This window comes from Lolium perenne, chromosome 6, assembly GCF_019359855.2.
Source record: "Lolium perenne isolate Kyuss_39 chromosome 6, Kyuss_2.0, whole genome shotgun sequence".
Lineage (NCBI taxonomy): Eukaryota > Viridiplantae > Streptophyta > Magnoliopsida > Poales > Poaceae > Lolium > Lolium perenne.
In genome coordinates, this window is record NC_067249.2 from 263070013 (window position 1) to 263085165 (window position 15153).

Below are 15153 nucleotides of genomic sequence, written 5' to 3' on the forward strand. Positions count from 1 at the left end.
GGGCAGCCCGTGGCGACGCATACCCAAGCTCACATAAACGCTAGCGACACCATGATAGGCTAGTTAAGTGCCTCAAGGCGCTCGTCGGGGCTCGGCATCGAATCAATTTATGCCTAGTTCACATAATTATGTGGGTAACCCACTAAACAAACAAACCAGCATAAACCATTTGTGGGCTTTACCAAGTCTACCACGCGGTTGTTGTGGGGTAGATGCGGGCCTCCTTCTAATGGTCCCACCTGCACCCTAATCCTTGTGGGTGCCCCTATTGTGAGAAGCATCTCTATTAACTTATTTTTAGTACTTTCAAATATGTTTCGTCGATGGTTGATGCATTTGTGAATGACCAGGCGTCTCGTCGGGAAGTAGACAAGGACGTGGATCGTGTCGTTAGCTAGCCGCACTATATGTCTACAAAATTTTGGATTACGCGTTTCAGGCCACTCACAACCAGTATGGCAAAGTTGACTTCGATAATCATCCAAGATTGAGGTCAAGAGGGCATTTATCATAGACCAACACATAGATGGTACAATATGTGTAAACACTCGATATAAATCGTAGAGTTACCCTTGTGACGGAAAAATGACGCTTGATGCATCACCATGTGCTTGAAATTCCAACGAGTAGGTAAACATCTGTAGTTTTATTGCCATCAATATAACTTAGCTAGTGCCGTTGCCGGGGAAGAAGTGTCAAAATCTTGCAACCATCTAAGCTTGGGATGGTCTCCACTCTATCTTTGCTTAGTTTGTAATATATCTTTGTCCTTTAGATGTGTCGGGGGGATGGCCCCGGTAGGCCAAGATTATGGCAAATAAATCATAATATGGTAGAGGCAAACCGGATCAAAGAGTAATCTGGATTCTAGAGTTAAGTTCAGCTAACCGGAGTTGGTACGAACCGGTATCCCTGGAGGGGTATACCGAAGTACTGGTTCTAAGGCTTCGTATCACTAAGTGCAAAGGTACCGGAGTTCAGAAGATTAGGTACCGGGAAACCGGTACCAGGGTCACTGTAGCCTGTCGGCACTTTGGTCAAAGATTCCACGAAGGACTAGAGGACAAGGATGAGCGAAGCACTTCAGCTTTAATCGAAGCCCAAGCGTCAAAGCAGATGATGACATAAAAGATACCGATCGAGGTCATCGCTCCCTGATTAAAGACAGAATTGGCGTAGCTTTATAAAGTAGCTTAGCTCATCCTAGATTCCATTAGGGTTTCTTCCCTTGTAAGCCACTGTCTCCCCTATATAAGGAGAGGGGACACACCCTTGCCCGGAGAGGTTCACGAGAGATAGAGATCGATCCAGAGAGGAGTTAGGCGGTTCAGTAGCAAGTAGGAGAAATCTTGTACTGGACATCTTCAACATCTGGCCAAGGGCTAAGTTAAGCAATACATACCGGTTTCTTTTCTCTCTTTCCCTGTTAACAAAACCCTCCCCCGGATCCTCTAGCGCACATTCGGCCCTAACTTAAGTCATCCTATGGCATCTGTTGTTTCCCCATAATGACAAGATGTGCTTTTATTTTTGTTCTTAGTTCTGTTCTTGTTCTTGCTCTTGCTTTCTTTTCTTTTCTTTGTTTGCTTGTTATAAAATCCAAAAAATAGTAAAAATAGTGTAAAATTTACGCTTGTTTGCAAGTATGAACAAATCAATTTTCCATTCATCACCAAACATCTTTTCAATACCTACCCTTGACTGAACAACTTGAGCTAGACCATGAACAAGTTAAATTGGCTTGTCGTCATAGGTTTAGTGGAAAGAAAAAAAGATGTCCTCATATGGAATTTGTTAAAGCTTAATTATAAAAAATCAAAAATACTTTGCACTTCATATTTACTTTATTTTCTCTTGTATTCATGTATGAAGTGCAAGTTCAGAGGCAGTAGTCGATAATATTAAGAAAATATGGAAGATTAAGATACCACTAAAATAAGAGAAAAAAACACAGTATTAACAACCCATTGTTAAGAAAATACGTGTGTTGCCGTGGGATGGTTGCAAGGTATAGTCTTTTGCCACACTTGTGGTTTACTAATTATGAAAAGATCACGGCGGAGAAGTCGGGACATAACAAAATACTAAGTAAACCATTGTCCTGCTCGGGCGCATCTAGTAGGGATGGATGGAAGCACGCGAAGTCACCAACAGAGCCCTGGACGCATCTTTCGGCCGCGCCCACCGTGCCAACTCTCCCATTCCTCGCCGCACCCCTCAACGTTGGCACCCTGCTATGATCTTGTTGACATCAAACGACACGAGAGGTATTAGTACTTTGGAGCGTTTCCTTTGGGGGGGGTGCACTCAGCTACCCACAACCCACAGCTCCGCCTCCTACCGACAAGGCACACTCGCCCGACCGCATGAGTATGTGGGTTGTGGCCGGATATGATTGAACTCGGTGGACTAGATCATCTTTGGGTCCTGGAAGTTCGACCCGCGCTAGCGCGCGGGTTACCTTGGCGACACCGGCTTCTTCAACCGCAAGGTTAGCCGCGGCCCCTTTGACGATGAGGGAGGCCATGACAATAATGAAAACAAGTTAGCATATGGTTTTAAAATTTTGATATTTTTTTATTTTTTCGTTCTTTGTAATTTATTTTCTATGAATAAAAATATTATTGCAATTTTTTATGCGTTGAGGTAAGCCTGGCCTAATTGGACAAACTAGTTTTTTTTTTGCGGAAAGGATAGTGATATTACTGTTGTGAACTTACAGAAAAGCCCAAAGAAACAGAGAAATTACAGATAAGGCCACCTTGGACTTCGTCTTCAATGCCGGCCACCGAGATGAGAAGACGGCGGGTGATGTCTACGCACGCTTCTATTCCTGTAGACAGTGTTGGGCCTCCAAGATCAGAGGTTTGTAGAACAGCAGCAAGTTTCCTTTAAGTGAATCACCCAAGGTTTATCGAACTTAGGGAGGTAGAGGTCAAAGATATCCCTCTCAAGAAACCCTGCAATTACGATACAAGAAGTCTCTTGTGTCCCCAACACACCTAATACACTTATCATATGTATAGGTGCATTAGTTCGGCGAAGAGATAGTGAAATACAAGTAATATGGATGATTGTAAGCAGTAACTGTAATCTGAAATAAATATGGCAGTGATACGTCTCCGACGTATCGATAATTTCTTATGTTCCATGCCACATTATTGATGTTATCTACATGTTTTATGCACACTTTATGTCATATTCGTGCATTTTCTGGAACTAACCTATTAACAAGATGCCGAAGTGCCGATTCTTTGTTTTTCTGCTGTTTTTGGTTTCAGAAATCCTAGTAAGGAAATATTCTCGGAATTGGACGAAATCAAAGCCCAGGGGCCTATTTTCCCACGAAGCTTCCAGAAGTCCGAAGGAGAGACGAAGAGGGGCCACGGAGGGGCCACACCCTAGGGCGGCGCGGCCCCCCCCTTGGCCGCGCGGCCCTGTGGTGTGGGGCCCCCGTGCCGCCTCTTGACCTGCCCTTCCGCCTATAAAAAGTCTCCGTGACGAAACCCCCAGTACCGAGAGCCACGATACGGAAAACCTTCCGAGAGACGCCGCCAACGCCGATCCCATCTCGGGGGATCCAGAGATCGCCTCCGCACCTGCCGGAGAGGGGAATCATCTCCCGGAGGACTCTACGCCGCCATGGTCGCCTCCGGTGTGATGTGTGAGTAGTCTACCCCTGGACTATGGGTCCATAGCAGTAGCTAGATGGTTGTCTTCTCCCCATTGTGCTATCATTGTCGGATCTTGTGAGCTGCCTAACATGATCAAGATCATCTATCTGTAATTCTATATGTTGCGTTTGTTGGGATCCGATGAATAGAGAATACTTGTTATGTTGATTATCAAAGTTATATCTATGTGTTGTTTATGATCTTGCATGCTCTCCGTTACTAGTAGATACTCTGGCCAAGTTTTTGCTATTAACTCCAAGAGGGAGTACTTATGCTCGATAGTGGGTTCATGCTCGCATTGACACCGGGACAAAGGATGTGAAAGTTCTAAGGTTGTGTTGTCTTGTTGCCACTAGGGATAAAACATTAGTGCTATGTTCAAGGATGTAGTCACTAGTTACATTACGCACCATACTTAATGCAATTGTCTCTGTTGTTTGCAACTTAATACCGGAAGGGGTTCGGATGATAACTGAAGGTGGACTTTTTAGGCATAGATGCGGTTGGATGACGGTCTATGTACTTTGTCGTAATGCCCAATTAAATCTCACTATACTCATCATGATATGTATGTGCATGGCCATGCTCTCTTTATTTGTCAATTGCCCAACTGTAATTTGTTCACCCAACATGCTGTTCGTCTTATGGGAGAGACACCTCTAGTGAACTGTGGACCCCGGTCCAATTCTCTTTACTGAAATACAATCTACTGCAATACTTGTTCTACTATTTTCTGCAAACAATCATCTTCCACACAATACGGTTAACTCTTTGTTACAGCAAGCCGGTGAGATTGACAACCTCACTTGTTTCGTTGGGGCAAAGTACTTTGGTTGTGTTGTGCGGGTTCCACGTTGGCGCCGGAATCATCGGTGTTGCGCCGCACTACATCTCGCCGCCATCAACCTTCAACGTGCTTCTTGACTCCTACTGGTCCGATTAAACCTTGGTTTCTTATCGAGGGAAACTTGCCGCTGTGCGCATCACACCTTCCTCTTGGGGTTCCCAACGGACGTGCCAACCACACGCATCAAGCAAATTTCTCGGCGCCGTTGTCTGGGAGATCAAGACACGCTGCAAGGGAAGTCTCCACTTCTCAATCTCTTTACTTTGTTTTTGTCTTGCTTAGTTTTATTTACTACTTTGTTTGCTGCACTAAATCAAAATACAAAAAAATTAGTTGCTAGTTTTACTTTATTTGCTATCCTGTTTGCTATATCTAAAACACAAAAAAATTAGTTTACTTGCATTTACTTTATCTAGTTTGCTTTATTTCTTGTTGCTAAAATGGCCAACGCCGAAAACACTAAGTTGTGTGACTTCACAACCACAAATAATAATGATTTCTTATGCACACCTATTGCTCCACTCGCTACTACAAAGAGAATTCTTTGAAATTAAACCTCGCTTTCTTGAATCTTGTTATGCGAGAGCAATTTTCTCAGTGTTAGTTACGATGATGTCGCTGCCCATCTTAATAATTTTGTTGAATTATGTGAAATGCAAAAATATAAAGATGTAGATGGTGATATTATTAAACTAAAATTGTTCCCTTTCTCATTAAGAGGAAGAGCTAAAGATTGGTTGCTATCTCTGCCTAAGAATAGTATTGATTCATGGACTAAATGCAAGGATGCTTTTATTGGTAGATATTATCCCCCTGCTAAAATTATATCTTTGAGAAGTAGCATAATGAATTTTAAACAATTAGATACTGAACATGTTGCTCAAGCTTGGGAAAGAATGAAATCTTTGGTTAAAAATTGCCCAACCCATGGACTGACTACTTGGATGATCATCCAAACCTTCTATGCATGACTAAATTTTTCTTCGCGGAATTTATTGGATTCAGCTGCTGGAGGTCCCTGTATGTCCATCACTCGTGGTGAAGCAACAAAGCTTCTTGATAATATGATGATCAACTACTCTGAATGGCACACGGCAAGAGCTCCACAAGGTAAGAAGGTAAATTCATTGAAGAAACCTCTTCCTTGAGTGATAAGATTGATGCTATTATGTCTATGCTTGTGAATGATAGGACTAATATTGATCCTAATAATGTTCCGTTAGCTTCATTGGTTGCACAAGAAGAACATGTTGATGTAAACTTCATTAAAAATAATAATTTCAACAACAACGCTACCTAACAATTCTAGTAACAACTATAGACCATATCCTTATAATAATGGCAACGGCTATGGTAATTCTTATGGGAATTCTTACAACAATAATAGGAGTTCACCCCCTGGACTTGAAGCCATGCTTAAAGAATTTATTAGTACACAAACTGGTTTTAACAAAGCTGTTGAAGAAAAGCTTGGGAAAATTGTTATCCTTGCGTCTATAGGCGATAGTCTTGTCATTGATGTTGATCTTTTGAAATCAAAAGTTTTGCCTAATGAGAATCATCATAATAAAATTACTACTACAGCAAATGCCATTCAAGTTAGAATTAATGAGAATATAAGATTAATGGCTGAACTGCATGCTAGGTGGGATAGAGAAGAAAATGAAAAACTAGCTAAAGAAAAGAATATAGCTAAAGTTTGGACTATTACCACCACTAGTAATGCTAATGCTACACATGTTGCTGCACCTCCTACTCATACTAATAAAAGAATTGGTGTTAGCAATGTTTCCACTTCTAATGCAAAGCGAAAAACTGCACTAAATCGCTAAAATCAATAAATCGCCTTTGATAAAGTCATGAAATTTTTTCCAACATTGGGGATGATGATCCCATTGCTTTAGATTATAATGGTTTGAATTTTGATGATTGCCACATCTCTGAAGTTATAAAGTTCTTGCAAAAACTTGCTAAAAGTCCTAATGCTAGTGCTATAAATTTGGCTTTTACACATCATATTACAAATGCTCTTATAAAAGCTAGAGAAGAGAAACTAGAGCGCGAAGCCTCTATTCCTAAAAAGCTAGAGGATGGTTGGGAGCCCATCATTAAGATGAAGGTTAAAGATTTTGATTGTAATGCTTTATGTGATCTTGGTGCAAGTATTTCTGTTATGCCTAAGAAAATTTATAATATGCTTGACTTGCCACCATTGAAAAATTGTTATTTGGATGTTAATCTTGCTGATCATTCTACAAAGAAACCTTTGGGTAAAGTTGATAATGTTCGCATTACCGTTAACAATAACCTTGTTCCCGTTGATTTTGTTGTCTTGGATATTGAATGCAATGCATCTTGTCCCATTATATTGGGAAGACCTTTTCTTCGAACTGTTGGTGCTATTATTGATATGAAGGAAGGTAATATAAAATATCAATTTCCTCTCAAGAAAGGTATGGAACACTTCCCTAGAAAGAGAATGAAGGTACCTTTTGATTCCATTATGAGAACAAATTATGATGTTGACACTTCGTCTCTTGATAATACTTGATACACACTTTCTGCGCCTAGCTGAAAGGCGTTAAAGAAAAGCGCTTATGGGAGACAACCCATGTTTTTACCTACAGTACTTTGTTTTTATTTTGTGTCTTGGAAGTTGTTTACTACTGTAGCAACCTCTCCTTATCTTAGTTTTGTGTTTTGTTGTGCCAAGTTAAGCCGTTGATAGAAAAGTAAGTACTAGATTTGGATTACTGCACAGTTCCAGATTTCTTTGCTGTCACGAATCTGAGTCCACCTCCCTGTAGGTAGCTCAGAAAATTAAGCCAATTTACGTGCATGATCCTCAGATATGTACGCAACTTTCATTCAATTTGAGCATTTTCATTTGAGCAAGTCTGGTGCCATTTTAAAATTCGTCAATACGAACTGTTCTGTTTTGACAGATTCTGCCTTTTATTTCGCATTGCCTCTTTCGCTATGTTGGATGAATTTCTTTGATCCATTAATGTCCAGTAGCATTATGCAATGTCCAGAAGTGTTAAGAATGATTGTGTCACCTCTGAATATGTCAATTTATATTGTGCACTAACCCTCTAATGAGTTGTTTCGAGTTTGGTGTGGAGGAAGTTTTCAAGGATCAAGAGAGGAGTATGATGCAACATGATCAAGGAGAGTGAAAGCTCTAAGCTTGGGGATGCACCCGGTGGTTCACCCCTGCATATATCAAGAAGACTCAAGCGTCTAAGCTTGGGGATGCCCAAGGCATCCCCTTCTTCATCGACAACATTATCAGGTTCCTCCCCTGAAACTATATTTTTATTCCATCACATCTTATGTGCTTTTTCTTGGAGCGTCGGTTTGTTTTTGTTTTTTTGTTTTGTTTGAATAAAATGGATCCTAGCATTCACATTGTATGGGAGAGAGACACGCTCCGCTGTAGCATATGGACAAGTATGTCCTTGGTTTCTACTCATAGTATTCATGGCGAAGTTTCTCCTTCGTTAAATTGTTATATGGTTGGAATTGGAAAATGATACATGTAGTAATTGCTATAAATGTCTTGGGTAATGTGATACTTGGCAATTGTTGTGCTCATGATTAAGCTCTTGCATCATATGCTTTGCACCCATTAATGAAGAAATACATAGAGCATGCTAAAATTTGGTTTGCATATTTGGTTTCTCTAAGGTCTAGATAATTTCTAGTATTGAGTTTGAACAACAAGGAAGACGGTGTAGAGTCTTATAATGTTTTCAATATGTCTTTTATGTGAGTTTTGCTGCACCGGTTCATCCTTGTGTTTGTTTCAAATAAGCCTTGCTAGCCTTAACCTTGTATCGAGAGGGAATACTTCTCATGCATCCAAATACTTGAGCCAACCACTATGCCATTTGTGTCCACCATACCTACCTACTACATGGTATTTTCCGCCATTCCAAAGTAAATTGCTTGAGTGCTACCTTTAAAATTCCATCATTCACCTTTGCAATATATAGCTCATGGGACAAATAGCTTAAAAACTATTGTGGTATTGAATATGTAATTATGCACTTTATCTCTTATTAAGTTGCTTGTTGTGCGATAACCATGTTCACTGGGGACGCCATCAACTATTCATTGTTGAATTTCATGTGAGTTGCTATGCATGTCCGTCTTGTCTGAAGTAAGAGAGATCTACCACCATATGGTTAAGCATGCATATGTTAGAGAAGAACATTGGGCCGCTAACTAAAGCCATGCTCCATGGTGGAAGTTTCAGTTTTGGACCACAATCCTCAAATCTCAAATGAGAAAATTATTAATTGTTGGTATATGCTTATGCATAAAAGAGGAGTCCATTATCTGTTGTCTATGTTGTCCCGGTATGGATGTCTAAGTTGAAGAATAATCAATAGCGAGAAATCCAATGCGAGCTTTCTCCTTAGACCTTTGTACAGGCGGCATAGAGGTACCCCTTTGTGACACTTGGTAAAAACAATGCATTGTGATGATCCGGTAGTCCAAGCTAATTAGGACAAGGTGCGGGCACTATTAGTACACTATGCATGAGGCTTGCAACTTATAAGATATAATTTACATGATGCATATGCTCCGCCACCACAGGCCCACAGCCAGTGGGCGAGTCGTCGTGGCTGCGGCGTCCGGGCCATGTGCCGCCGTGCCGCGCGGGCAGATCGCGCTCAGCACAGACCACAGAGAGGAGTTAATTCGGCCAACGTGGTAGGCAGGCGCACTGGCGACGCCGGAAAGACGGTCGTTTCTCTTCTCCTTCCTGGTCAAAATCTGGGGCACAGGGGGAGCACGGCGATCGTGCAGTGCAGGCGCTGGCTCCCACCTGTTTCCTGTTTGTTTCTTTGCTTGCTTGTTTGGCCCCCGCCAGGACAGGAGCGCCGCTCACCCGGATCGGATCTTTGTTACCCACGACCATTTCCCGTGACCAGGCTCGTCGGGGGGCAGAGAATTCACCAGCGTCCAGTAACTAATTCGGAATGAATGGATGGATCTGACTGATGGTCGTCTCAGCCACGTACGCTGCTGCTGCATGCCGCCAAACCAGCCGTCAAACGCTTCCTAGTGAGGCCGCCAAAGCCGCTCGCCGAGCAGCTCCATCAATTGTTACATTCACTCGATCGCTGGCCTCGTCAATACTTAATGCACGTAAAGTACTACGGGCACTAAGGCATTGCCTCGCAAAGGGTAAACTGGGATAAGCAACGACTCCTACACTACACTGAAAAGTGGGCCACACCGAAAATAATGGAACCCATGGATGTATGCGGGTGGACCTACGGGTTTGCAGCTGAACAGCACTACTGATCCAGTATACATGGGTTTTCTTGTAGATCGCCGCGCGCCGGATAATGCTAACAACCTAAGCTACATAAGTAGCATATATTCTTTGCGACGATAATGCGAACTGACTTAACTGATTGCCATCCACGATGCTCTCTGTCATCTACCAAGTGGCGTTGACAGAGCTCCCTCGTCCATGCATTCAAGTCTGCACATGAGTAGAAACACAACGAATGCCTTAATTTGGACTATTATGGATATTCCATTTTGATCGTTGTATTTAGAAAAGTTAAATTTACGACCATTTCAAACGCAGCGCCGTGTAAGGTACAGGCACGACGGACGTCGGCGCTACGTATTCTTTTTTTTTTTGTCGATGTGGCAACCACTTGGCGGTGACGGCCCGCACTTAAATATGCAGATAAATACCCTAACTTCTCATTCCACTTCTCCACTGTCCCTATCCAAGGCCGTCGGAGCTTGCCCTCCCTCCAATTTCATTGCCATGTCCACAAGAAGCTCCTCCAGGCCAGGTTTGTTTCGACGGGTCCGCAAGCAGCTTAGGCCATGGGAGGGTAAAACCATGCTTCATGCTTGTATATTCTTAACTGATGATGATAATGATTAAAATCTCACCGTGATGGCTATGGTGTTCTAGGTTGTGGATGTACCAAGATCGTTAGAGTTGTCCTCCTCAGCGATCCCTCCTAGCCCTTATAAAGGAGGTTAGGTCTATCGTGCTTGCGTCGGTTACATGTTAAGCTTCCCTAATATAGGTTAGTCCTTGTTCCGCACGCCATTTGTATGGACCTTAAAGGTTTATGATCGCCAAATGATATTGGTCTTTCTTTGTCCTTAGCAGGTTCTCAGGTGGGCCTCTTGTTACTGCACACCATGCATTCCTTCACTGGTCGGCATGCCAAGGTCTACCTCTCCGGCATGAATGAGCACCCCGGGTGGACATTCTACAAGTGCAAGTACCATTCGGTAAGACAACAACTCGAAATTTCTCTATTTTGTTTTGGCGAAAATAGTATATGTTCTACTATTTCATTGTTTTGTGCACTTCACACATCACATGTAATATTTGGTGTTGGGAGTGTAAATACATCTGCTGCCTGATTGACAACAATGTACTTAGAGGGGATGCACCTGCGGATGCGCTCGGCTAGGATGAGGAAAGGAGGGAAGAGCTGGGTTTGCATTGGAGAAGAAGAGGTTACCAAAAGAGTGGGGGTGAGGATCTAGATCAAGCATGAGAGGAAGCAACAGCAACCCCACAGGTGATGACATGTTTATGAGGAGTGTGAGTGAACCGTTAGTCCTAGGAAGATAAATAGTTTGTTGCTGAAGATTGGAGTGGTAGTGCTTTGTTTCATTGCTTTAGTCTCTCTCTTTTTCATCGGGAATAAGTAAAAGTGGTTTAGAGTGACTCTAGCCTGTAGCACTAATGGTTGCAGTAGAGTGGCAATGTAATCTAGTTACTTTTATTTAATCTAGGGGCTCTTAAGTGGATTAGTGATATGTTTGTGGACTAATGAGTTAATCGTTTATAATGTAATTGACTTTTATGTTTGAAATGGACCAATTTGCACCGTGGTTGTGTGGTAATGAAAAATGTGTGATAATTATACGCATTGTCACTTTGCTGTTGATGACAATGGATACTATTTTTTCTCCAGATATGTAACATTGATGCAGATACACATTGTCGCATAATATTGCAGATGCCAATTTTCTCTCTCTATAAACATTGTCAATTTGACCATTTGTACTCTTTGAACAATAAAATGGCAAGACATAGGTAGTATCGAACATGTACCATAATAATCTCCAAAATAATATGCGAGGAGAGGGATAGTATCAAACATGGTCTATGTCATCTAGATATAAAGCATGGTCTACATAGCTATTACATGCCTAACAACATTAGAGTAGCTACCATTTAAAGAAGAATTCACCAAACATGTTTACTTTCTTCTTGGCATGCGCATCACTTGTTGCTCCACAATCTGTTGACCTTTCTATCTTTGCATCTCTTTTCTTCTTCTGTTTTGTTTCTTTCTTCTTATGTTGTGCAAATTGCTTTTTTTTCTCGACTGCTTCAAGATTCTTATGTCATGTCTCCGTCTTCTGCTCTCAAACTCTGATTATACTTGTCATAAGGAAATTTTAAGTGAATGCCTTTAGTTTCCATACCATGCTATATTTGTGCTTTTAATAGTGTCTCTTCACCATGATCCTTAGACTTTCATCATGATCAATATAAATATTGAAAATAATATGACCAAGTGGCACAAAGACAAGCATTATTTATGTGTCCTAATCTCCTTCAAACCATTTCTCTCTAAGTATTGGTACACAATAATGGCCCCTTATGCTACCATCCATCTCATAACCCATTTCCTCATCAATGATTCCACAGCAGATTGCGTCCAATTGACCTTATCACAGTTGATGTGGGCATTACCCTTCGATTAACCCATATTATGTTACCTCTTGCGGACCAACCAGGGGCCCGTGCAGATCATCCACCGACAAAGGTGGGCCGCTACGTCGGTTCCGAAGAAGGATACTTGATGAACAAGGCAAGAAGATGAAGAACAAGGAAAGTTTAGACGTAGAACTCTTTGTAACCTAGTCGAACCCGGACAGAACTCTCGGGACCTGGCTTACAATATAAGGGCCAGGAGAGGGTCTGCCGAGGGACACACAATCAACATAGCCAGAGTCACCGCAAGTCTAGAGCTAGGTCATAAGAAATCTTGGCCTCTCGATGAGATCTTAGTTTTAGCCTTCAGCTACCCCATTGTAACCCGATAATTTCGATAATCAAGATAAGACAAACAAGAAGTAAGTGTTTTACCTCATCGAGGGCCCCGAATCTAGGTAAATCTCTCTCCCCGTTTGTTTGATATCCGATGTCTCGTGTCAGCCTGTAGGATTCTGTCAACCCTAAGCCACAAAAGGTGGACATTGGCGAGGAGCACCCTCGACAACAATAATCAACCAAACAGCCGACCCATTGACATAGGACTTATTTCTATCAATTCCAAGAAAGTAACCACTATGGTGAAAAGAGTATTCATTCCTTGATCCTACATCAGTCATATGAACACAATTGCATTATTTTGCGCTCGTTTAGTGTGCAGTGATAAAAAAGTTCAGTTTTGCTACGTACCCCAAAACCACAACAAACCCTATGCTCAAACCGTGGATCTAACATTAACATTTTAACCTCTGCTAATTATGACCAAAACTAACAAAAGTTCCATTTTTTTGCTGATTAAAGCGCAAAAGGTTCAGTTTTACTATCTAAAACCCTACCCAAACCCATGATGTTTAAACCCCTGCCGAAACCTTTGTCCAAAACTCTGCTTCACCACCTAAATCACCTCGCATAATTGGACTTCCACGACGATCATACCATAAATCATAGCAAAAAAGGATGCCATTGAGGGGATTTTTCGGCTTTACCATAGTTTAGTGGTGCAACATCTTCTGGCGGGCGCGTAGGAGCCATCACCGCCGCCTCCAACTAGCGGAGCAGAGCTGCGGCGACGCCCTCTACCGGCATGCCGATGAAGGTCGACTTGAACCTTCTATTGCCGAGGAGCATCATGAGCGAGCACCTCTTCCTTTCCCTCACCTCGGAATGATCACGAGCATGACAAAAGAGACAATGGAAGTGGAGGAGACGGAGAAGATGACTCAAATGAATTAGATCCATGGGATTCTCGGTTAGAAATGCAGCCACACGCTAGCTCTAGGTGGATCCCACGTTGCCACATCACCAAATACGTAACGCCAACATCTGCAGTGACAGTATGTGACTCAGCGCTGCGTCTCGAGTGACCGTAAATTTAACTTTTCTGAATACAACGATCAAACTGGAATATAAGGATCAGTTTAATGGCTTCCGATGTATTTCACTCTTTCAAAAAATATGTAAACCACGTGACGTCTTTTCAGGCTAGCGTACACAATTCTTCATCGCAGAAAAATTGAAGAAATGCGTACTTCGAGAAAGAAGGATACTTCACATGTACATGGCCAGACAAATGTGATTAGTATTGACCAAGATGCACATAAGAAAAGATACTATATCGTTTATAGTAAGCTAACCAGTACACCACTGATTAAGAATATGTGCATGTGACCATGTGGCGGCCAATTGGTAGCTAGCAGGCACGGAGCCGGATTCTGGTAGTTTTTTTGGATGGATGAGACTAGAGACCAATACTTTAGTTCGCCCGAGGACTATCATGAGTAGGTCGATTAGTTTAAGCATGCATCAGGAGGATTAATGAATCATTAGAAATAGAAGCACTGTCATGAATCATTAGAAATAGAAGCACTGTCACTAAAGGCGCCGGTTGGCAGAAAAACACCTGTATGCATGCATCCTCTGCCACGCACCGCAGCGATATCACGGCTGGAAAGGAGTAAAACGCTGGCGATTATGTTATGTAAATCATCTTTTTAGCGTAGAAATAGCTGTGCCGTGACGACAGCGTCATGATTAGCTGGACAATTATAGTAAGGTGGTTTAGAAGTTTGCTATTGCTAATCCTCAACAGGATGTCATCATGCTTTCTGTTTTGAAGTGCCAACTAGCAATGCCGCCTACTACCTCTGGACTTTATTAATTGACGCATCCACCCACTAATTACATGCATGGGCTATTCTCCCTCCGTGTCGATTATATCCGACCGGAGGGAGTAGTTGCTTACCAACGGGTGACCTTTTCCTAAAATCTTGGTGTTCTTAAGCTAGAGCATCCTAGCCGCATCCCCGTCCGGCACATGCCCCGAATATACGGAACGGATCCCCATCACTTGCTGAATATTTTGGGGTGGCTCTACCCACAACGTCTTCCGGACGATTTCATGAAAAAACTTAAATTTGACAGAATTTAGCATAAATGTAGAATTTAATTCAAATTTTGTTATATACTCCCTTCTTCCATAAAATGATGTCTCGGCTTTGGACAAATTTTAATAAATCTAGATACTAAAATGGGTCTAGATACATCTAAATTATAAAGTTGAGATATCCTTTATTGAATGGAGGTAGTATTACAAATACAAATGAAATTCAACTAAACTTAAACTTAAACTAATCTACAAGGGAGGGAGGAGGTGGCCGATGGTTTCTGCGAGCGAGGGAGAAGGCGATGAGGTTTTTATTACCGGAGAGGAAGGCAGGCATGGAGGCCACACAATTACTCCGGTGCGACTACCACCGCCTAGGTAACCGACGCCGTCTAAATTAAAGGTGACCAACGGGCCTAGCTTGCCTTAATTATAGTTGACCAGTCCACCGTGTCAATGACAG